Source organism: Schistocerca serialis, chromosome 9, assembly GCF_023864345.2.
Source record: "Schistocerca serialis cubense isolate TAMUIC-IGC-003099 chromosome 9, iqSchSeri2.2, whole genome shotgun sequence".
Taxonomy (NCBI): domain Eukaryota; kingdom Metazoa; phylum Arthropoda; class Insecta; order Orthoptera; family Acrididae; genus Schistocerca; species Schistocerca serialis.
Window position 1 is genome coordinate 49,469,959 of NC_064646.1, and position 24,702 is coordinate 49,494,660.

The following is a 24,702-nucleotide window of genomic DNA, read 5'->3' on the forward strand; positions in this document are numbered from 1 at the left end:
TCATTAGTCACACGGTCTACCCATCTAGTCCTCAACATTCTTCTGTAGCAACGTATTTCGAAAATTTCAGCCTCTTCTTATCCGAAATGCTTATCGTCCCCGTTTCACTTCCGCACAAGGCTTTACTCCAGACAAATACCTCCAGAACAGACTTCCTGATAAATACAAGTTCTAAGAGAAAAGAAAAAAGACGACGCACCACGAAGGAATTACCTGAAACGAACGGAAATCGGTAGATTACCCGAAACGAACGGAAAATGGTAGATGTGATGTACGTGTAAAAAAAAAAAAAAAAAAAAAAAACTAATTATTACAATTTCAGAAAGATTGGATGATTTATTGAAACAGTTATTCGGTTGGCATTGACTGATAGAATTGTTGGATGTTCTGCGTATTCTCCCGCCGCTGAGTAACTGAGTAACAAAACCCAATATTTCCAGAATGAGATTTTCACTCTGCAGCGGAGTGTGCGCTGATATGAGACTTCCTGGCAGATTAAAACTGTGTGCCGGACCGAGACTCGAACTCGGTACCTTTGCCTTTCGCGGGCAAGTGCTCTACCAACTGAGCTACCCAAGCACGACTCACGCCCCGTCCTTCACAGCTTTACTTCTGCCAGTACCTCGTCTCCCACCTTCCAAACTTTACAGAAGCTCTCCTGCGAACTGACCGTGTATTTTCTGATAAATAGCATGTATGACAAGTGAAGTTGTCAGAATGTGTTCCCACCGTGAAGATGATCAATGATCGAAATCCGCTGTGAATAAATATACTGTAAGACAGCACGTTCTGTACTATGCAGTTCTACAAGTATATCGATGCTGTAGACAGCCGCCTGAAAAATTTTTTTGTTCCAGAAACCATTAACTAGGCCTGATATGACAGCAGCCTCACTACACAGTTTGGCTCTTGGCGTCGGCCACACAAAAGTAACAACTGCAAAATGTACTGTTAAATGATAGTTGAAAGTAAGACTAGAAAATAACAGAAGTGTTTGAAATGTAATATTTCAGAAGAAGGCCAAAGATTAATTGGGTAGATCGGATGACCATTGAAGAAGTACCGAACGAAAGCGGACAGAGTTTGATTATAAGAAGGAGTAGGTTGATAGCACACGTCCTGAGGATTCAGCGGAAAGTTGGTTTGGTAACGGAGTGAAGTGTGAGGGTAAAAATGGTAGAGGTAGACCTACAATTGTAAATAGTCTGCAGGTTCAACTTGGTGCAGCTAGCAGTAGATTGGTTCAAATGGCTCTGAGCACTATGGGACTTAACATCTATGGTCATCAGTCCCCTAGAACTTAGAACTACTTAAACCTAACCTAAGGACAACACACAACATCCAGTCACCACGCTAGCAGTAGATACGGAGGATTGTGTAAAGTGGAGAGCTGCGTCAAATCAGTATTTAGACTGAAGACTACAGCGTCAACATCAATATAATCGAGAGCTACTCCGGTTGCCAGTCATCTAGTTTTTAACGGTAGGAAAATCAACACGTTTCAGTTTTTTAAAAGAAACAAGTAATCTGATGGTGAGACGTAATTTAAAAGGTTCTCCTTGAAGAGTGTCCAAAGGGTCAGTACTTCCTCATCACGTGACCGATAACAAGCAATGTTCGACAACGTACCTGGGCCGTGTTCCCCTGCTGATGTGCCCAAGTCAGACGCCTGCCTCAAACTGCGTCATTCGGATCTCGTACGAGGCTCTAATACAGACGTTCTGTTACATCACAGCCCCTGGTGTTTCGTAAGGTCAGCCCCTTCTGCTCCAAACCAGACGACTCCGTTGTTTTTCTGGCGCCACCGTCTTATCTCGCGAAGCGGCAGCGAACCTAAGACGGCCGTACGAGCTTCAAGTCTTCTGTTCGTCTCTCAGTAAACACCGTCCTTCACTGGTAGCGGACAGCTGTACACACCGTGAGGCCGTGCTGTGTCAAGAACTCTATTTATATAATCAGTGCAAGTTAAGACTGCTGCAATCCGCTATTTCGCACAGTGACATCACTTTTGGGCTTTCCTTCCACCTGGTTTACATTCAGTTTATTTCTCTCGGTCTTTGGCAATTATCCATTCTAGTCATTTGCTTCGACTAGAACAAATAATCACGTAACATTCGTACTTTTACCTCTTCGTCTCTGCTCCACAATTCACCACGCATTCGTGCCCTTTAAAAGGCACCCTGTGAAATTTGCGGCAAGAGAAGGTCGAGGAAAGGTCCAGTAATCTCCACATCCGAACTCCATAACTTACGCGGCAGGTAGGAGAGAAGAAGACTCACACGTGGTTTATTTATTTATTTACACGTCAAGTTCCGCAGGAACAAATTCAGCAGCAAATCTGCAAGGTCATGGAATGTGTCAGTACATGAAATTAGAACGTAAAAGTAATTACAGATAGAAATAAAATGTTTACTAACGCAAGAAAAGTCAAGACATAACTTCAAGTAAACGCAATTAACGAAATAACATAAGAATCAGCTTAATTTTTCAAGGAACTCCTCAACGGAACAGAAGGATTGACCCGTGAGGAAACTCTTCAGTTTCGAATTGAAAGCGCGTGGATTACTGCTAAGGTTTTTGAATTCTAGTAGTAGCTTACTGAAAATGGATGCAGCAGTATACTGCACACCTTTTTGCACAAGATTTAAGCAAGTCCGATCCAAATGCAGGTTTGATTTCTGCTGACTATTAACTGAGTGAAAGCTGCTTATTATTGGGAATAAGCTAATATTGGTAACAAGAAATGCAGTAAGGAATATATATATTGAGAGGCCAATGTCAAAATACCCAGACTCGTGAATAGGGGTCGGCAAGAGGTTCGTGAACTCACACCACTTATTCGCCGAACCACCCCTTTCTGGGCCAAAAATATCCTTTTAGAATGGGAAGAGTTACCCCCAAAATATAATACCATACGGCAAAGGCGAATCAAAATAAGCAAAATAGACTAATTTTCGTGTCGAACGATCACTCACTTCAGAAAGCTTTCGAATAGTAAAAATGGCAGCATTAAATCTTTGAACAAGATCATGAATGTGGGCTTTCCACGACAGTTTACTATCTATCTGAACGCCTAGAAATTTGAACTGTTCAGTTTCACTAATCATATGCCCATTCTGTGAAATTAAAACGTCAGTTTGTGTTGAATTGTGTGTTGGAAACTGTAAAAACTAAGTCTTACTGTGGTTTAGCGTTAGTTTATTTTCTACTAGCCATGAACTTATGTCATGAAGCACTATTTGTAACCGAGCCAATGTCGCACACAACATCCTTTACTACAGCTACTGTCTTCAGCAAACAGAAATATTTTAGAGTTACCCACAATACTAGAGGCCATGTCATTTACATAAATAAGGTACAGGGTGGCCCCAACACTGACCCCTGGGTCACGCCCCCTCCCCCATACTTGACCGTACCCCACTCACACCCCACATCACATCCATTCTAAACACTGTAAATAATGACATTTTGCTGTCTGTTGCTAAAGTAAGAAGTGAACCAATTGTGAGCTACTCCCCGCATTCCGTAATAGACCAACTTCTGGGACAATATTCTGTTATCAGCACAAAAGGCTTAGTTAAGTAAAAAAATATGTCTAGCATTCGAAACCTTTTGTTTAACCCATCCAGTACCTCACAGACAAAAAAAATTATAGCATTTTCAGTTGTTAAATTACTTCTAAAGCCGAACAGTACATTCGATAGCAAATCGTGTGGTATAAAATGATCAATTATCCTTACATACACAGCCTTTTCAATAACTTTAGCAAACACTGATGGCATAGAAATAGGTGTAAAATTGTCTACATTATCCCTTTCTCCCTTTTTATAAAGCGGCTTTACTACTGAGTACTTCAATCGTTCAGGAAACTGACCATTGCTAAAGGAAAAGTTACAAATACGGCTCAACACAGGTCTAACATGTGCAGCACAGTACTTCAATATTCTGCTAAGCACTCCATCATAACCATGAGAGTCCTTAGTCTTCAGTGATGTAATTATTGACTTAATCTCCCCCTTCTCTGTAGCACAGAGGAGTATTTCAGACATCAATCTCGGAAAGGCATTAGCCAAGAGAGTTGTATGATTCCCTGTAGAAACTAAGTTTTTACTTAATTCACCAGCAATGTTCAGAAAATGATTGTTAAATACTGTACACATATCTGATTTATCAGTACCAGAAATATTATTACTGCGAACTGACTTTATGTCGTCGACCTTGTGCTGCTGACCAGACACTTCCTTCACAACTGACCATATGGCTTTAATTTTATCCTGTGAATTAGCTATTCTATTTGCATACCACATACTCTTTGCCTTCCTAATAACATATTAAGCACCTTACAGTACTGTTTGTAATGGACTACTGTAGCTTGATTGTGACTACTTCTAACATTTTGATATAATTCCCGCTTTGTTCCACATGATATCCTTATCCCACTTGTCAGCCACCTGGGCTGCTCATTACTGCTAGTACCCCATTTAGAACGTTCTAATGGTAAGCAACTCTCGGCCATGAGAAATGTGATAAGGAAAGCATTATATTTATCGTCTATGTTATCGTCACCATAAACATCGTGCCACTCTTGTTCCTTGACGAGGTTTAAAAAACTCTCTATTGTGGTTGGATTAACTTTCCTGCATAATTTGTAATTATATGTGACATTTATTTGAGTACAAAAGCCTTTTAGTGTTAAAAATTGTGCATCATGGGTTGAAAGGCCATTCACCCTTTCACAAACAGGATGCCCATCTAGTAATGAAGAATGAATAAAAATGTGTACGACTGTGCCACTGTTCAACTGCACCCTAGTTGGAAAAAAAAACGCAATCTACATTAGATCATTTAGAATGTATTCTTTTTCTCGCACAGTCATATACAAATTAGTATTGAAGTCGCTACATATAACTAATTTCTGATACTTCCTATAAAGTGAATCAAGAACCCTCTCTAGGCTGAGCAGAAATGCTCTGAAATCAGTTAGGGGACCTATAAAACAACAAACATTAGAAGTTTAGTTTCAGTAAATTCAACTGCCCCAGCACAAAATGCAAATATCTGTTTAGTGCAGTGCCGTGATACATCTATGGACTCAAATGGAATACTGTTTTTTACGTACGTGGCCTATCCCCCCCACTCCGCAAGGAACACCTTTTGCTTCATAGTAACAACTGGTGAAGAGGACTGCAGTTGCTCGAAGAAGTGCTGTATTGTCAACTTTTCTTACAGTCGGATATGACCAAAATTTATTTTATTTGCTTTCTGTCGCAGTCATAACATTTTGGTTTATGACCGGATCTTCACAAACTGCAATGTGGAAACGTACAAACCCAATTACAGACATGGATTTTTGAAAATAGTATATACTGTACCTCAGAAGGTTTGCTTTAAAGTAAACGTAAAATAAAATAGGGTCCGTAGCCCTGGATCAGCGCACGGTACATCTAATGGACTAGTGGTGGACAAACACAACAGATTACGGAGTAGGAAACCCACTGCCATTCAAAATAGCTTCCAGTCGTCTCGCAGTGGGTGAACACAGCTGCTGTGTGGTTTTCCTGCGCCGTCCTTCCTGCAAAGTTCAGGTGACGATGATGAAGGTGGACGGCGGTCACTCACTCTTCTTTCCAAAGTACTGTAATACACACATCAAAAAAATTTTCGCATCACATCGATTCCGAGAGTTCAGGAGCCTGTACAGAAAATTGGAATAGAGATCAACATAAACGTCATTTCCGCCCTTTTCATGAAAACCACACACATTGCATGTTGTACCACCATACAGGTAGACCTTCAGAGGTCGTGTTCAGATTGCTGTACACACCAATACCTCTAATACCCAGTAGCACGTTCTCTTGCATTGATGCATGCCTGTATTCGTCGTGGCATACTATCCACAAGTTCATCAAGGCGCTCTTGGTCAATTTTGTCCCACTCCTCAACGGCGATTCCGCTTAGATCCCTCAGAGTGGTTGGTGGGTCACGTCGTCCATAAACAGCCCTTTTCAATCTATCCTAGGCATGTTCGATAGGGTTCATGACTAGAGAACAAGCTGGCCACTCTGGTCGAGCGATGTCATTATCCTGAAGGAAGTCATTCACAAGATGTGCACAATGGTGGCGCGAATTGTCGCCCATGAAGACGAATGCCATGCCAATATCCTGCTGACATGGTTGCAATATCGGTCGGAGGATGGTATTCACTTATCGTACAGCCGTTGCGGCGCCTTCCATGACCATCAGCGGCGTACATCGGCCCCACATAATGGCACCCCAAAACAGCATGGAAACTCCACCTTTCTGTACGCGCTGGACAGTGTGTCTAAGGCGTTGAGCCTTACCGAGTTGCCTCCAAACACGTCTCCGAAGATTGTCTGGTTGAAGGCATATGCGACACTCATCGGTGAAGAGAACGTGATGCCAATCCTGAGCAGTCCATCCGACATGTTGTTGGGCCCATCTGTACAGCGTTGCATGGTGTCGTGGTTGCAGAGATGGACCTCGCCATGGAAGTGAAGTTGCGCATCATGCAGCCTACTGCGCAGAGTTTGAGTCGTAACACGACGTCCTGTGGCTGCACGAAAAGCGTTGCTGTTAGGATTCTTCCGCGCCATAATCCTTAGGTAGCGGTCATCCACAGCAGTAGTAGCCCTTGGGCGGCCTGAGCGAGGCATGTTATCGACAGTTCCTGTCTCTCTGTATCTCTGCACGTCTACTTTGGTTCACTCCGAGACGCCTGGACACTTCTCTTGTTGGGAGCCCTTCATGGCACAAAGTAACAATGCGGTGGTGATCGAACCGCGGTATTGACCGTCTAGGCACGGTTGAACTACAGACAACACGAGCCCAGTACCTCCTTCCTTGTGGAATGACTGGAAATGATCGGCTGTCGGAACCCCTCTGTCGAATAGGCGCTGCTCGTGTATGGTTGTTTACATCTTTGGGCGGGTTTAGTGACATCTCTGAACAGTCAAAGGGACCGTGTCTGTGATACAATATCCACAGTCAACGTCTGTCTTCTGGAGCCCTGAGAACTGTGGTGATGCAAAACTTTTTTTGATGTGCGTATTAAGATCTGTTGACTGTAGTGGCCAGGGAAGACGCGACAGTTGATCCTCGTGCTCACAAAACCGATGCTGGACGATGCGAGTTGTGTGAACAGGGACCTCTCGCCTTGGAACACAGCATCACCATTGGGAAAAAAAAATTGTACAAGGAGGGGCCTGCAGTTCACAATTAAATGCGTGGCAGAAGGCTCACCGAACCATCTTCAAGCCATTTCTCTATCATTACACTATCGAAAGCCGGTGCGGGAAAAAACAAGCACTTAAATCTTTCTATGCGAGCTCTGATTTCTCCTATTTTATCATGGTTATCATTTCACCCTATGTAGGTGGGCGCCAACAGGATATTTTCGCAGTCGGAGGAGAAAGCGGGTGATAGAAATTTCACTAGACGATCCTGCCGCTACGAAAAACCCTTTGTTTTAATGATTGCCACCCCAACTCACTTATCATGTCAGTCGGACTCTCTCCCCTACTGCACGACAATACAAAACGAGCTGCCCTTCTTTGAACTTTCTCGACGTCCTCTGTTAGTTCCATCTGATGCGGATCCGACATCGCACAACACTACTACAGAAGAGGGCGGACAAGCTTGGTGCAAGCAGACTTTCTAATAGACCTTTTGCTCTTTCTAAAGTTTTCTGCCTACACATTGCAGTTTTTGGTTTGCTTTGCCCACAACATTGTCTATGTAATCATTCTAATTTACTTTAATTTACATCCTTTGCATTTTGTGCGTTTCATATAAACGAAATTTAGCGGATTCCATTTAGTCCTCATCTAGGTGCTTTCACACTTTTCTTTATTTAGAGTCAACCGCCGCTTTTCTCACCATACAGACACCTTGCCTAAATAGTTTTTCAATTGCTTTTGTTCATCTGATGACTTTACCAGACGGCAAATGCCTGCATCATCTTCAAATAATCTAAGAGAGCTGCTCAGATTGTGTCCATGTCGTTTAAGTAGATCAGGAACACTAAAGAGCCTGTAACACTTCCAGATATTGCTTCCGTTTTACTCGATGACTTTCCGTCAATTACTGTAATTTCGAGACAGTTTCGTTGTGGAAACTATTAAAAGCAACTCACATTGAAGTTTGCGCCAAATTTCGAGCTTCTCTGGAATTTCACCTATCTTGGGGATTTTGCATTCTTTCAAATTTGGCATGCTTTTTTCGCTGCATCAGCAACAGTGTTTTGACCCACTTGTGTACCATGGGGGAACAGTACCATCGCTTATTAATTTATGTGTTCTGCGTCTATCAATTGCTGTCGATATTATTTCTTTGAGTTCCAGAGGAAACCACTCAGCCTGCAAGATCCGGGCAATCGCAGAGGGTGGGACTATTGCTAGTCGGGAGCTCCAAAGTTAGGCGCGTTATGGGGCCCTTTAGGGACCTGGCTGACAAGTAAACCAATGTGCACTCCGTCTGCATACCGGGTGGAGTCATTCCAGATGTGGAAATGGTCCACCCGGATGCCATGAAGAGCACAGGGCGCAGCCAACTGCAGGTGGTTGCTCACGTCGGTACCAATGATGTGTGTCACTTTGGATCAGAAGAGATTCTCTCTAGTTTCGAGCGGCTAACAGAAGTGGTAAAGGCTGCCAGTCTTGCTCGCAAGATGAAAGCAGAGCTGACCATTTGCAGCATAGTCGACAGGACCGATTGCGGACCTCTGGTACAGAGCCGAGTTGAGGGTCTGAATCAGAGGCTCAGACGGTTCTGCGACAGTATAGGCTGCAGATTCCTCGACTTGCGCCAATGGGTGGTTGGGTTTCGGGTCCCGCTGAATAGGCCAGGTGTCCACTATACGCAGGAGGCGGCTACACGGGTAGCAGGGGCTGTGTGGCGTGGTCTGGGCGGTTTTTTAGGTTAGAGGGTCTCGGGAAATCACAAGAAGGGCTTCAGTCACAAAGGGTGCAGGCTGAACACATGAAGAACTTAGATACACGAACCATTGGTATAACAGTTGTAAATTGTCGTAGCTGTGTTGAGAAAGTACCACAGCTCCAAGCGCTAATAGAAAGCACTGATGCTCAAATCGTTATAGGCACTGAAAGCTGGCTAAAGCCGGATATAAGTTCAGCCGAAATTTTTGCGAAGAACCTAACCGTGTTCCGAAAAGATAGGCTAAACACGGTCGGCGGAGGCGTGTTTGTTGCTGTTAGAAGTAGTTTATCTTGTCGCGAAATTGAAGCAGATAATTCCTGTGAGTTACTACGGGCAGAGGTAATTGTTGGCAACCGGAATAAAATAATAACTGGATCCTTTTACCGACCTCCCAGTTCAGATAATACAGTTGCTGAAAGGTTCAAAGAAAACTTGAGTTTGATTTCTAACTCGTACCCGACTCATACGATAATAGTTGGTGGTGACTTTAATGTTGGCAAAAATACATGTTTCATTCCGGAGGTACGCATAAAATGTCATCCGAAATTGTGCTAAACGCATTCTCTGAAAATTATTTCGAGCAGTTGGTATATGAGCCCACGCGAATAGTAAACGGTTGTGAAACACACTTGACCTCTTAGCAACAAATAATCCTGAGTTAATAACGAGCATCAAAACCGATACAGGGATTAGTGAACACAGGGTTGTCGTAGCGAGATTGAATATTGTAATCCTCAAATCCTGGAAAAATAAGCGAAAAATATACCTATTCAAAAAACCAGATAAAAATTCACTTGACGCCTTCCTGAGAGACAATCTCCACTCATTTCAAGTTAATAATGTAGATGTAGACCAGATGTGGCTTAAATTCAAAGAAATACTACCGGCAGCAATCGAGAGATTTATACCAAATAAATTAACAAACGACGGAGCTGATCCTCCTTGGTACACAAAACTGGTTAGAACACTGTTGCACAAACAATGAAACAAACATGCCAAATGTAAACAGACGCAAAATCCCCAAGATTGGCGATCCTTTACAGAAGCTCGAAATTTAGCGCAGAGTTCAATGCGAGATGCTTATAACAGTTTCCACAACGAAACTTTGTCTCGAAACCTGGCAGAAAATCCAAAGAGATTCTGGTCGTATGTGAAGTATGTTACCGGCAAGAAACAATCAATGCCTTCACTGCACGATAACAATGGAGATACTATCGGAGACAGTGCGGCCAAAGCAGAGTTACTACACAGCCTTCCGAAATGCCTTCACAAAAGAAGGCGAAGTAAATATTTCAGAATTCGAATCGAGAACAGCTGCCAACATGAGTAACGTAGAATTAAATATCCTCGGAGTAGTGAAACAACTCAAATCACTTAATAAAAGCAAGTCTTTTGGTCCAGACTGTATACCAATTAGGTTCCTTTCCGAGTATGCTGATGCACTAGCTCCATACTTAACAATCATATACAACCGTTTCGCTCGACGAAAGTTCCGTACCCAAAGACTGGAAAGTCGCACAGGTCACACCAATATTCAAGAAAGGTAGTAGGAGTAATCCACTAAATTACAGGCCCATATCGTTAACGTCGATATGCACCAGGATTTTAGAACATATATTGTGTTCGAATATTATGAATTACCTCGAAGGAAACGGTCTATTGACACACTGTCAACATGGTTTTAGAAAACATCGTTCGCCGGCCGAAGTGGCCGTGCGGTTAAAGGCGCTGCAGTCTGGAACCGCAAGACCGCTACGTCGCAGGTTCGAATCCTGCCTCGGGCATGGATGTTTGTGATGTCTTTAGGTTAGTTAGGTTTAACTAGTTCTAAGTTCTAGGGGACTAATGACCTCAGCAGTTGAGTCCCATAGTGCTCAGAGCCATTTGAGCCAAAACATCGTTCCTGTGAAACGCAACTAGCTCTTTATTCACATGAATTGTTGAGTGCTATTGACAAGGGATTTCAGATCGATTCCGTATTTCTGGATTTCCGGAAGGCTTTTGACACTGTACCACACAAGCGGCTCATAGTGAAATTACGTCCTTATGGAATATCGTCTCAGTTATGTGACTGGATTTGCGATTTCCTGTCAGAGAGGTCACAGTTCGTAATAATTGACGGAAAGTCATCGAGTAAAACAGAAGTGATTTCAGGCGTCCCCCAAGGTAGTGTTATAGTCGCTGTTCCTTATCCATATAAACGATTTGGGAGACAATCTGAGCATTCATCTTCGGTTGTTTGCAGATGACGCTGTTGTTATCGACTAATAAAGTAACCAGAAGAACAAAACGAAGTGCAAAACGATTTAGAAAAGATATCTGATTGGTGCGAAAAGTGGCAGTTGACCCTAAATAACGAAAAGTGTGAGGTCATCCACTTGAGTGCTAAAAGGTACTCGTTAAAATTCGGTTACACGATAAATCAGTCTAATCTGAATGCCGTAAATTCAACAAAATATCTAGGTATTACAACTACGAACTACTTAAATTGGAATGAACACACAGAAAATATTGTGGGGAAGCCTAAACAAAGACTGCGTTTTATTGGCAGGAAACTTAGAAAATGTAACATACCTACTAAGGAGACTGCTTACACTATGCTTGTCCGTCCTCTTTTAGAATACTGCTGCACGGTGTGGGATCCTTACCAGATAGGACTAACGGAGTACATCGAAAAAGTTTAAAGAAACGCAGCGCGTTTTGTATTATCGCGAAATATGGGGGAGTGTTCACAGAAATGATGCAGGATTTGGGCTGGAAATCATTAAAAGAAAGGCGTTTTTCGTTGCAACGGAATCTTCTCACGAAATTCCAATCACGAGCTTTCTCCTCCGAATGCGAAAATATTTTGTTGACACCGACCTACATAGGGAGGAACGATCACCACGATAAAATAAGGGAAATCAGAGCTCGTACGGAAAGATATAGCTGTTCATTCTTTCCGCGCGCTGTCCGAGATTGGAATAATAGAGACTTGTGAAGGTAGTTCGATGAACCCTCTGCCAGGCACTTAAATATGATTTGCAGAGTATCCATGTAGATGTAGATAGATGTAGATGTACAGGGATAGATTGAAGCAACTATAATTGTATAATTGTACAATTGGGGTTCCTAAATGAAATAAGATTCAAATTTTCTTTAAACGGCTCAGTAACTTTATCATCCGTGTCCGGGTATCGGTAAAACGAGCCAGTTATTATCAATTTGTTCCGGTTGTCAAATATAACCTTTACCCATACTAACTCAATACATAGAAAGAAGGATCCTTTATTGTATGATTATATGATAGCGGAACAAACACTGGTAGCAGTTACTTCTGTAAAATATCTGGGAGTGTGCGTGCGGAACGATTTGAAGTGGAACGATCATATAAAATTAATTGTTGGTAAGGCGGGTACCAGGTTGAGATTCATTGGGAGAGTCCTTAGAAAATTTAGTCCATCAACAAAGGAGGTGGCTTACAAAACACTCGTTCGACCTATACTTGGGTATTGCTCATCAGTGTGGGATCCGTAGCAGATCGGGTTGACGGAGGAGATAGAGAAGATCCAAAGAAGAGCGGCGCGTTTCGTCACAGGGTTATTTGGTAACCGTGATAGCGTTACGGAGATGTTTAACAAACTCAAGTGGCAGACTCTGCAAGAGAGGCGGTCTGCATCGCGGTGTAGCTTGCTCGCCAGGTTTCGAGAGGGTGCGTTTCTGGATGAGGTATCGAATATATTGCTTCCCCCTGCTTATACCTCCCGAGGAGATCACGAATGTAAAATTAGAGAGACTAGAGCGCGCACGGAGGCTTTCAGACAGTCGTTCTTCCCGCGAACCATACGCGACTGGAACAGGAAAGGGAGGTAATGACAGTGGCACGTAAAGTGCCCTCCGCCACACACCGTTGGGTGGCTTGCGGAGTATAAATGTAAATGTAAATGTAAACTATCGAGTTAAATTTCACTACAAGGTAAACTACTTCTGATAGTAATAAACAGTCCACCACCAATAATTAATGAATTGTTTATGAACACGCTTAGGTCCTTTGTAAAAATTTCGGCTGAATTTATTTCCACCAGCCAAAACAGTCACATAAGCCTTGGCAATGCAACCGCAGGGTCCCTGGAATACCACAATACTGTTTCCAAGTCGTCACCGAACTCCGGCCGTGTCTCACCCTTGAGGAGTGAGTTGGAAACAGCGTGAAACAAGACACATCCGTCCAAATCACTTCCTTCGATCTCTCCACAGTTTATGGCTCCGGCGCCACGCCCTGCAGTTTCCTGCTTGTGGTGCTCCGTTCGTGTTGGTTTAGTGCCGAGAGGATTCGCTACCGCGACATTCAGTTTTTCAGTGACTTCCGCAGCTGTCGTCCGCCCTCTTGTTCTTCCTCACAATCCTCTCCGATGACGTTCGTCACGAGCACTTCCGTCCGCGTTGTGACTTGGCGAATGATGTTTTTACGCTTTCCCTCTCTGCTGCATAAATCTTCGGCATGGGGCCTGTTGAAACTGGAAACGCTTCGGCTACTTTGGTTACGTAAACTCCCACCATACGAGCACCAGTGGTTTGCCCACGTTCGAATTCACTCAGCTCCGACACACTCCGCTCACAATGACCCGTCCGTGGTCGAATACAGCGGCGCAACGTGCGGTCTCGACTAGCATCTGACTGTCTGTTCAAGTATACATTCCAGGCGGCGTTTCCACTTTGTTGACTACGCCCTGTATATAAGTTGCGTTGTTGGTTGGTTGGTTAGTTGGTTAGTTTAGTGGAGGGGACCAAAAAGTGGCGGATAAGGCAAGGATGTGGAAGGAAGTTGGCCGTGCCCTTTCAAATGAACCAGCCCGGCATATGCCTGAAGCTATTTAGGAAATCATGGAAAACCTAAACCAGGATGGCCGGACGCGGGTCTGAATCGTCGTCCTCCCGAATGCGAGTCCAGTGTGCTAACCACTGCGCCACCTCGCTCGGTAAGTTGCGTTGAAATAGTAAGTAAAAAGCCTGCAGTATGAGCTTGTACAGGACATATAAGTTGTACATAGCCTTTCCTCCCAGTCCTGGTGCTACATGCCCAGGTCGTCTACATGTGACTTCAAAACGCGAACACAATTTTCTTTATATACATAGTCCTGCGTATCATTCACTGTCAGTATTTCCAAGTGGAAGATATGTTAGCATCCGTACAAAACCGTATATTGAGTGAGACATGCTTTAAAAGGCCAGAGTATGCACCATAAGTAACTTACGTAACATCAAACGACAACAACAAAAAATTAAAATGGTGATGCACAACGTAATATTTTATATTGGGAACGGAGTATGCATCTTATAAGAAGGAAAGACAAGATTTAAACATTAAAGCAACTGGAACCAGTGCAACACGAGCGTGTAAGAAGGCGTATCGCACGACTTCACGTCTCGCACTTCTTCCGCCAGCAGGATGTTTACATTTTGTCATATGCTTGGCGACGTTGGCGGCCCTCGGCTCCAGCAGAAATAAACCGCAGCGCCCGGATCAGCCGAACAGATGATCATAAATGTTAAAGGAGGCACTACTCGTAAATTCATTTTGCCCATTAAGCAGTCTGCTACTTCCTTTTTGCAGCGTAGATCTTCAGTTCTAAAAGGATTTGTACTTCGTGACGTGTTCGTACAACAACCAATATGCAGAATGTGGTGAAAACAACAATCTTGGTTAGAGAATTGATTTTATTGCGTTATTTATTCTACATCTACATTTATACTCCGCAAGCCACCCAACGGTGAGTGGCGGAGGGCACTTTACGTGCCACTGTCATTACCTCCCTTTCCTGTTCCAGTCGCGTATGGTTCGCGGGAAGAACGACTGCCGGAAAGCCTCCGTGCGCGCTCGAATCTCTCTAATTTTACATTCGTGATCTCCTCGGGAGGTATAAGTACGGTGAAGCAATATATTCGATACCTCATCCAGAAACGCACCCTCTCGAAACCTGAACAGCAAGCTACACCGCGATGCAGAGCGCCTCTCTTGCAGAGTCTGCCACTTGAGTTTGCTAAACATCTCCGTAACGCTATCACGCTAACCAAATAACCCTGTGACGAAACGCGCCGCTCTTCTTTGGATCTTCTCTATCTCCTCAGGAGCAATACTCAGGAATAGGTCGAACGAGTGTTTTGTAAGCCACATCCTTTGTTGATGGACTACATTTTCTAAGGACTCTCCCAATCAATCTCAACCTGGCACCTGCCTTACCAACAATTAATTTTATATGATCGTTCCACTTCAAATCGTTCCGCACGCACACTCCCAGATATTTTACAGAATTAACTGCTACCAGTGTTTGTTCCGCTATCATATAATAATACAATAAAGGATCCTTCTTTCGATGTATTCGCAATACATTACGTTTGTCTATGTTAAGGGTCAGTTGCCACTCCCTGCACCAAGTGCCTATCCGCTGCAGATGTTCCTGCATTTCGCTACAATTTTCTAATGCTCCAACTTCTCTGTATACTACAGCATCATCCGCGAAAAGCCGCATGGTACTTCCGACACTATCTACTAGGTCATTTATATATATTGTGAAAAGCAATGGTCCCATAACACTCCCCTGTGGCACGCCAGAGGTTACTTTAACGTCTGTAGACGTGTCACCATTGATAACAACATGCAGTGTTCTGTTTGCTAAAAACTCTTCAATCCAGCCACACAGCTGGTCTGATATTCCGTAGGCTCTTACTTTGTTTATGAGGCGACAGTGCGGACGCGCGTTTTGCCTACTACGAGGCATCTTCAGAACGGCCAGTACAGTGTTGGTAATTTGGTTTTGGGTGCCACGATTAGGGCATCGGCAAAAATACTCCCCCCATGATATATATTAAAGTAAATCGAACGAAGTGTGTGCTCACATCGTATTTTAGAAGCGTAACATCCGATAACGTTGCAGGTCTGCGGAGCGTAGGCCAATGGATACGAGGCAGGATCAGGTCCGCACACAGTCCGTCACATGGTAAATACTGTGGAGGCACCGATTTTCGTTCTCCGGTCTGAGGTAATATACTGAGCCCGGTGTTGCTTTGTATCGACTGCTCTATGCTATACAGACGTGCTAAGTTATCGGGAGTTACATTTTTAACATATTATGTGAGCACATACTTGTCTCGATTTATTTTGCTATAAATGACGAGGTCACTCTATTTTTGCCTATGCCCCAATCGTGGCACCCAAAACCCATTTGTATTGTATTCTATGTTAACCGGGGACCTAGAAACGACGGAGGCTCCATCCCCGCCGCAGCCGCAGTGGTCCACAACCCCACGACGACTACCGCAGTCCACTTCACCCCTCCGCCGCCCCACACCGAACCCAGGGCTATTGTGCGGTTCGGCCCCCAGTGGACCCCCCAGGGAACGTCTCACGCCAGATGAGTGTAACCCCTATGTTTGCGTGGTAGAGTAATGGTGGTGACGCGTACCTGGAGAACTTGTTTGCGCAGCAATCGCCGACATAGTGTAGCTAAGGCGGAATAAGGGGAACCAGCCCGCATTCGCCGAGGCAGATGGAAAACGGCCTAAAAATCATCCACAGTCTGGCCGGTTCACCGGACCTCGACACAAATCCGTCGGGCGGATTGGTGCCGGGGACCAGGTGCTCCTTCCCGCCCGGAAAGCCGTGTGTTAGACAGCACGGCCAACAGGGAGGGCAAAAACCCATTTACCAACACTATACTGTAATATCTGAAGATGCCTCGTATTACTGAAAGGTGGCTACACTGAGCCACTGCGCCAGAGATTGCGCCAAAGAGTATTATTCAGCCGCCTCCACGGAGTGCTTGGGGAGAGCTTGTAGTAGAGTGCCTGTCGAGGACTCGTGGTAGTCAGTTCTTGGGGAGAGCTCGTAGTAGAGTGTTTGTTGAGATGTGCTAGTAGGCAGTGCTTGCTGAGATGTGATATTGGAGAGTTCTGGTTGAGATGTGGTAGTAGCGAGTCGGTGTGGAGAGATTGTAATGTTTAGAGTGCTTTTCATCAATATAAATTAAGGTAACAAACTACTTTTCCTTTTTTCTCATTATTTCAATGTCCTGAATAATGTGTCATTACAGCTTCAGTCAACAAAGCATCTGGCTTGTGTTCTTGTATTAGAGTGTAATTCTGCTTTCCTTACGCAATTATAGTATTTCTATTTTTTTATCACGTCAGTATAAATGATATTTAAAATTTCTTGTCTTATTGAAGAAGAACCGTGCCAGAAGTGTACGTTGAGTCATACTTCCACACACAGAACAATTACACTTGTGCTTTGGTTTCGTAGATTTTATAGTTGCTGGGGACTTAATTAATTAATTGTGTTAACGAAAATTTCCATTTCATTCTTTGTTGTTGTTCTATGCAGTCAGATTGCGTAATAATACTAGTCAGGGCCAACCGTTTACGAAACAGCATAATCGGACATACAGCTACTAAAAATATTTGCATTTTATTTAATTAAGCCCCCATGTACGTGGCGACCGCTGCTTCGGATCGTCTCTTGGAATTCTTCTGATTGTAAAAATAGTAGACAGTAGTATTGTTGTAGTAATCTGGAGTTTAGTAATTGTAGTCTATTTTGCATGTGTAGATTTGGTAATTGTCATTCTTCTAATGGTATTTTTTCTCAGAATTTGATTTGTTGTCTTGTATACGCGTTTGACAATTTAGTGCAATTATTTCAATTGTTCGATTAATCGTGTTTGAGGGAAACATTTCATGTAAATGGTATTGTTGGAGATAAAGAGTCATTGTGTGTAATTTTCGTACAGTGACGAATTTTTTTATGTTTTGTAAATGATTACGCGGTCGATGAAAAAGGCGAAAATGATGAATAGTGAGAATGACGAAATTGTTGACATGGCGAACTCGCCAACACAGGACAACAGTATGATGAATAATGGAGTTGAAAACAATTTAGTAAGTCGGGAAGACAGTACGGAACCATTTCAAAATTTTTCTCAATCAGAAAATTCACAGAATACGAGATTAACGATAGAAGATTCTGAAATAGTTTCGAACACAGATAGCTTTACAGCTATGACGAAGGAAGCTGGTTTTGCGGGAAATGTTAGGGGCGAAAAGAATTTTGAAACAGTTAACATGGAGCAGTTGATGACTGCAATATTAAATTTGGGATCACAAATGGGAACAATGGAAAAACGGTTAGACTCACTGGGATCACAAATGGGAACAATGGAAACACGGTTGGACTCATAAATAGTAACAATCAGAACTGAGATGGGAACACTGGAAACACGGTTAGACTCACGAATAGGGACATGTTTCAAAAATATGAAAGATGAGTTAAAGAAAGAAATCAGAGAAGAAGTACAACCGATTTTGAATTCTCACAATAATAGTTTAATTGCAGTAGAGATTAGACAGAGGGAAAAGGATAGAGAACAGGAAGAAAGAGATCGCGTGATAGTACAAAAATTTTCAGAGTTAAATTTACAACGTGCACACGAAATATTTGAGAGAATCGAGGAATCCGTACCAAATGACAGAATAAATAATCTAACACAACGATATGAACAGTTAACTACCAAATGTGTCAATACTGAAACCCGAGTCGCGACACTTACAGATGACGTAAATAAACAGAAAGAAAAAATAGGTGATTTAGCGGAAAGAGTTGAGGAGATATCAGATAAATTGACAAATCTTAGTTTACATGGGGACAGAGATTCGGATGATACAGCTCCATTACCATTTGCAGAAACCGAAGAATACCAGAACATAAATAAACATGTTGAAAATCAAGGAAAATTTAATGAACGCGTGAAAAGGGAATTTGAGGCATTAAAAAAGCAAGTCAAACAGATTGAAGGCGAAATCGTAGGAAAAGACGGCAAAAGAAATTTAGAATCACAGATACCAGAGGGGTTTGAAGAAAATAATTTGTTTCATTTACGGGATGCAACAAGAGAGCGCCAGGCGCGCGAACGTGACAATAATCGACATTGGGACTGGGACAGACGCGGTAGGTCTTTGTCGCCACGAGGCGAAAACTTTGACTATAAACACTTCTTAACTGTTCGGAAATTTAAGATCTTCCGCAATTCTAAGAATGACATACATCCATGTGCATGGTTAGATCAATTTATGTACGCACTTCCGCCAAATTTGCCACTAAGTCACAAACTGGAAATTATGTGCGGCTATTAAGGTCCTCAGGGGATTCACTACTCTAAGTGAATATGTGCCGTAGCGAGCATAGGGCCCCGAGCTGTAGTGGTGCTATTTCTCTTTTAGTTTTCTGCACCGCTGCCTACTCTTTTACTATTCTTTGCATCTGTCAAAACAACTCTTCTACTATCAATCTATCTAGAGAGTAAGTAAACAATAACCGGATATGACGATTTTACCCAAAAGAGATTTCGGAAAATACCGTTTGGACTTACTGTACCTTCAGCAGCATTCATTCGTAGTTTAGACGAAATTCTACCTGTTTATCTTCGTAACAATATCACTTCATATGTTGCCGATATTCTTATTCCTAAACGTTCTTGGAGTGAGCATAACAAAATTTTGGATTCATTATTACGTATTTTTGCAAGAGTTGGCATTACAGTGAACTTAGAAAAATCTGAAATTGGTCATTATCAGGTGAAATTTCTCGGTAACATTATTTCTACAGAAGGTATTCTTCCTGATTCAGAGAAATTAGACGCTATTCGTAATTATGCAGTTCCTACCACAAAACGTGATGTTCGTAGTTTCCTTGGTGTCTGTAATTTTCTTCGACGCTTTGTTAGATTGGACGATTTGGCCACACCTCGTTTATGTGAACTATCTGGAAAGAAATCTAATTGGTGTTGGGATGAGGAAGCTCAATCAGAATTTGAACAGCTTCGTGATGCTTTAGTTACTGCTCCACTTCTTTCACATCCAGATTTATCTAAAGATTTTTGTTTGGCGACGGACTCATCATACAAAGGCCTAGGTGCACATTTATTTCAAGAGATAGAAGAAGACGGCGTTGTAGTACGGAAAACTATTGCATTTGGAAGTCGTGTTCTCTCTAAATTAGAAAAGAATTATTCGATTACGAAACTTGAAGCTTTGGCTGTTGTTTGGGCTTTCACAAGATTTCGCACATTTTTGTTTGGCAGACATACTAAGGTTTACACCGATCATCGAGCTCTGGAATTTCTTATGTCGACAAAATTAACTCATGGCAGATTGTCACGATGGGCGTTGTACCTACAGGAATTTGATTTTAGTATTGTTTACGCGAGGGCGTATAGTGGGCATGCGGAAGGCCGGGTGGACGTACCACCGAATTGCTCAACACGTGGGGCGTGAGGTCTCCACAGTACATCGATGTTGTCGCCAGTGGTCGGTGGAAGGTGCACGTGCCCGTCGACCTGGGACCGGACCGCAGCGACGCACGGATGCACGCCAAGACCGTAGGATCCTACGCAGTGCCGTAGGGGACCGCACCGCCACTTCCCAGCAAATTAGGGACACTGTTGCTCCTGGGGTATCGGCGAGGACCATTCGCAACCGTCTCCATGAAGCTGGGCTACGGTCCCGCACACCGTTAGGCCGTCTTCCGCTCACGCCCCAACATCGTGCAGCCCGCCTCCAGTGGTGTCGCGACAGGCGTGAATGGAGGGACGAATGGAGACGTGTCGTCTTCAGCGATGAGAGTCGCTTCTGCCTTGGTGCCAATGATGGTCGTATGCGTGTTTGGCGCCGTGCAGGTGAGCGCCACAATCAGGACTGCATACGACCGAGACATACAGGGCCAACACCCGGCATCATGGTGTGGGGAGCGATCTCCTACACTGGCCGTACACCACTGGTGATCGTCGAGGAGACACTGAATAGTGCACGGTACATCCAAACCGTCATCGAACCCATCGTTCTACCATTCCTAGACCGGCAAGGGAACTTGCTGTTCCAACAGGACAATGCACGTCCGCATGTATCCCGTGCCACCCAACGTGCTCTAGAAGGTGTAAGTCAACTACCCTGGCCAGCAAGATCTCCGGATCTGTCCCCCATTGAGCATGTTTGGGACTGGATGAAGCGTCGTCTCACGCGGTCTGCACGTCCAGCACGAACGCTGGTCCAACTGAGGCGCCAGGTGGAAATGGCATGGCAAGCCGTTCCACAGGACTACATCCAGCATCTCTATGATCGTCTCCATGGGAGAATAGCAGCCTGCATTGCTGCGAAAGGTGGATATACACTGTACTAGTGCCGACATTGTGCATGCTCTGTTGCCTGTGTCTATATGCCTGTGGTTCTGTCAGTGTGATCATGTGATGTATCTGACCCCAGGAATGTGTCAATAAAGTTTCCCCTTCCTGGGACAATGAATTCACGGTGTTCTTATTTCAATTTCCAGGAGTGTAGAATTCGCAAAATTATACATGATAACACTGTTGAAGTAGAAACTCTTAAATCACGACGCTCTAAGGGAATACATCACATATCAAACGTTGAAATTTTTGTGGAATGACATACTTGTGAGAAACTAACAGCTGCATGTAAACATGCGGAGAGTACAAGGATACCGCGCTGTGTTTTGCCGGCGGCACATACTCAAAGCAACAGTCAAGTATGCGCGCCGCACAAGGCAGTCGTTGACCGCAAACAATTACTTCCTACGTCACGCGCCTACAGCTGATCGAGCGCTCAGTGCGAATGCACTGACAGCCATAATCAAATACACAGTTTAATTTCTCCGATTAAATTCAGTATAAAGCTATAGTGACTTGATGAATTATGTTATTAACATTCAGTATTTTTCAGGATACGGTTCTATAAAATATTTAAGAACTTCAGGTAAATTCTGTGTGTCTCCGACGTTAATAGGACTTGCTATCGAGAAATTTTCAGGAAGAATGTAATTTCGAAGAAGAAACTAATAAACTAAAAAAGGTAACTATTAATTGAGTTCATTTTTCAGGTAACATATTTCCACTTAGGTACGTACTTTAGACGTAATTTGCTGCTCGCAATTACGTGATTCATACTTTGTGCTAATTTCATGTTCTATGAATTTACTTGTGAAGCGACGTGCTTGCGTACGTTAACTGATTTTGACAATGATTATTAATGAACTGAGTTGTAACTTGTGTATATTATGCATCGCTTGGCTGCACTGCTTTTTCACTGATGTCATATTTTTTTTTATTATGTGCCTGCTGTGCTTATTTATTTAAATTATAATTGTCACCTGATTACTTGTGCTGATATGTATGTAAGTTATACTTTGTGATTTATCTGCTTGCGCCTTCATGTTTACTTATTAAGATGACATATGAACATTTATTTGCTTATGCTGATATGATATTAATGACCTGTTTATTACGTAAGATATATGTTTACTACTATGCGTATGGATTGCATATTTACACATTTCTGTTTTGTTGTCATAACTACTCTTTAATTTGGTATATAGAAATGCTGATATACTGTGTACAAACATAGAGTTTAGGTCACACTATTGTATTAATTATAGAGTGTTCGCTTGGCAGAGCCTCGTTGTAAGAATTGTGCTGCATCCACTTGTTGACATTCTGTTCACTACTGGTATATTTACTCGCTATTGCTTGTTTTGCTTACGCTCAGTGCCTTATATTTTTAAGATAGGAAAATGAACTGCTATAATTCGACGAACAACATTAGTACAAGAAACTTCATAGTAGTCACATGAGCTGGAGGTCTTATGGAAGCTGTATAAATTTATGCTAATAGGAAGGAAGCTAACGACATGACATACCGAAACTAGGTTTACACCATTGACAGTTATTACACTGCATTTTTCGTGAGCAATTGAAATAGGAAGTGACACTTGACACAAGAAATACTCCACATGTTTGCTTCTGTTTGCCATAATTCTTGAAGTGGTGTACACACTCTGAAATATTATGATCATTCACACTCCGTAATCGTACTTAATTACTGAGAGTTATTCGAACTAAGTCTGTTAGAGGTCATGTATGCATTTCTTTTGTTTATAATTCATAATGAGTAGAAGATTTGGGTCAGATGGATTACACAGAGGTTGTGTGTTGACAATGTGTCTTCGGATTGTATGGGATGATGAGGTTTGCATTAGGATTTTATCTGTACTTGTTCGAGGAGACTGACTATGGGAAAGAGTTGTTATGGAAGTGAAATGATATTGGCAATAAGGTTTATATGTATCGACGTATTGAAGAGGTATTATTGAGGTATTGAGATTATATGAAGTTGATGATTATTGGAGTTTTTGTGGACAAGAGGGAAGGTAAATGATATTGATGATAAGATTTATATGTATCGACGTAAGAGGTACTATTGAAGTATTGAGATTATGTGATGCTGATGATTATTGGAGTTTTGGTGTATAAGAGGTAAAGTAAGTCAGGAGCATATTTTTTTTGTTGGTCTATATGGAACAAGGAGGATGAAGATAGCAGACTAGAACACTAAAGTAGAAGGAAGATAGTCTATACACACACTTTGTTAAATCACTAAGCAGTATATACTTTTTTTTTGGAGAGAGGAAGTAATTGCATATCTTGGCTCACTGACAGTTGTTCAGCAACCGTACATTTTGATCTGGCTTGGCAAACATTGGTCTTGACATGATGTCTATGATGTTGACTTAACTATTATTGACTGTTATACATTGCTGCCACCACTACTTGATACACATGATGAACATCAAATTTTGACAGAATTACATTTACACAGTTAACACTATTCAATTACACAGTAGTACTTAATGTGGATGAAGGATGAGTGAGTGTGTTTTGTGTGTTTTCCTTTCCTAATCCTACCCACCTATCTCCTAAATATTATTTTATTTGTATGTTGTGTCTTGCACTGACACCCACAAATATTATAGGTTTACTGATATTTGTGTATTTGTAATAGTTAATATGACAATTATCTGACATCATTTGTGTGTTTGTTATGATTTGTATGTTTAGTGTAAGAGCATTGTAAAAGCATTTGTATGTGTATTCAAACTATTGTTCATGCTTGAACTGTCTGATAAGTGATGGTGAATATTATGAACTGTTACCTGCACTTTTCAACATAATGGGTGCCACTTAGGAATGATTAATTTCTGCTGATGAACTGTGTGATCAGTGATAGTAAATATTATGGACTGTTACTTGTACTTTTTCTACATGATTGGTGCCACTAGGACATGTTTAATTTCTGCTTATAAACTCTGATGAGTAGTGTGATCAGTGATAGTGAATATTGACTGCTCTCTGGACCTGCTCATCATTGCTAGGCCACTGATGGAATTGCTTCTACTGAGATAATGTCACTTGTTGCTGTGTGTACCTGCTCAACATTGCTGGGTGCCAACTGATGGAACTGCTTTTATTGAAATGATGTTACTTCTTGCTGTGTGCACCTGCTCAACATTACTGGGTGCCACTGATGAACTGCTTCTGCTGAGATAATGTCACCTGTTGCTGTGTGCACCTGCTCAACATTGCTGGGTGCCACTAATGAACTGCTTCTACTGAAATAATGTCACTTGTTGGTGTCTGCACCTGTCAACATTGCTGGGTGCCACTAATAAACTGCTTCTACTGAAATAATGTCACTTGTTGGTATCTGCACCTGTCAACATTACTGGGTGCCACTGATGGACTGCTTCTACTGAAATAATGTCACTTGTTGGTGTCTGCACCTGCTCAACATTGCTGGGTGCCACTAATGGAACTGCTTCTACTGGAATGATGTCACTTGTTGGTGTCTGCACCTGCTCAACATTGCTGGGTG

General features: G+C 42.6%; 1 protein-coding gene across 1 annotated transcript in view; it reads right to left on the minus strand.

Moving 5' to 3' along the window:
- The window catches only part of LOC126419180 (fructose-bisphosphate aldolase-like), a 62,316-nt gene extending 60,530 nt beyond the window's left edge, over positions 1 to 1,786 (minus strand). Inside the window, exon 1 of the mRNA XM_050086311.1 lies at positions 1,630 to 1,786. The gene's annotated coding sequence lies outside the window, so the exon portion shown is untranslated. The remainder of the gene's footprint in view (positions 1 to 1,629) is intronic.
- Between the last annotated feature and the right edge of the window lie 22,916 nt (positions 1,787 to 24,702).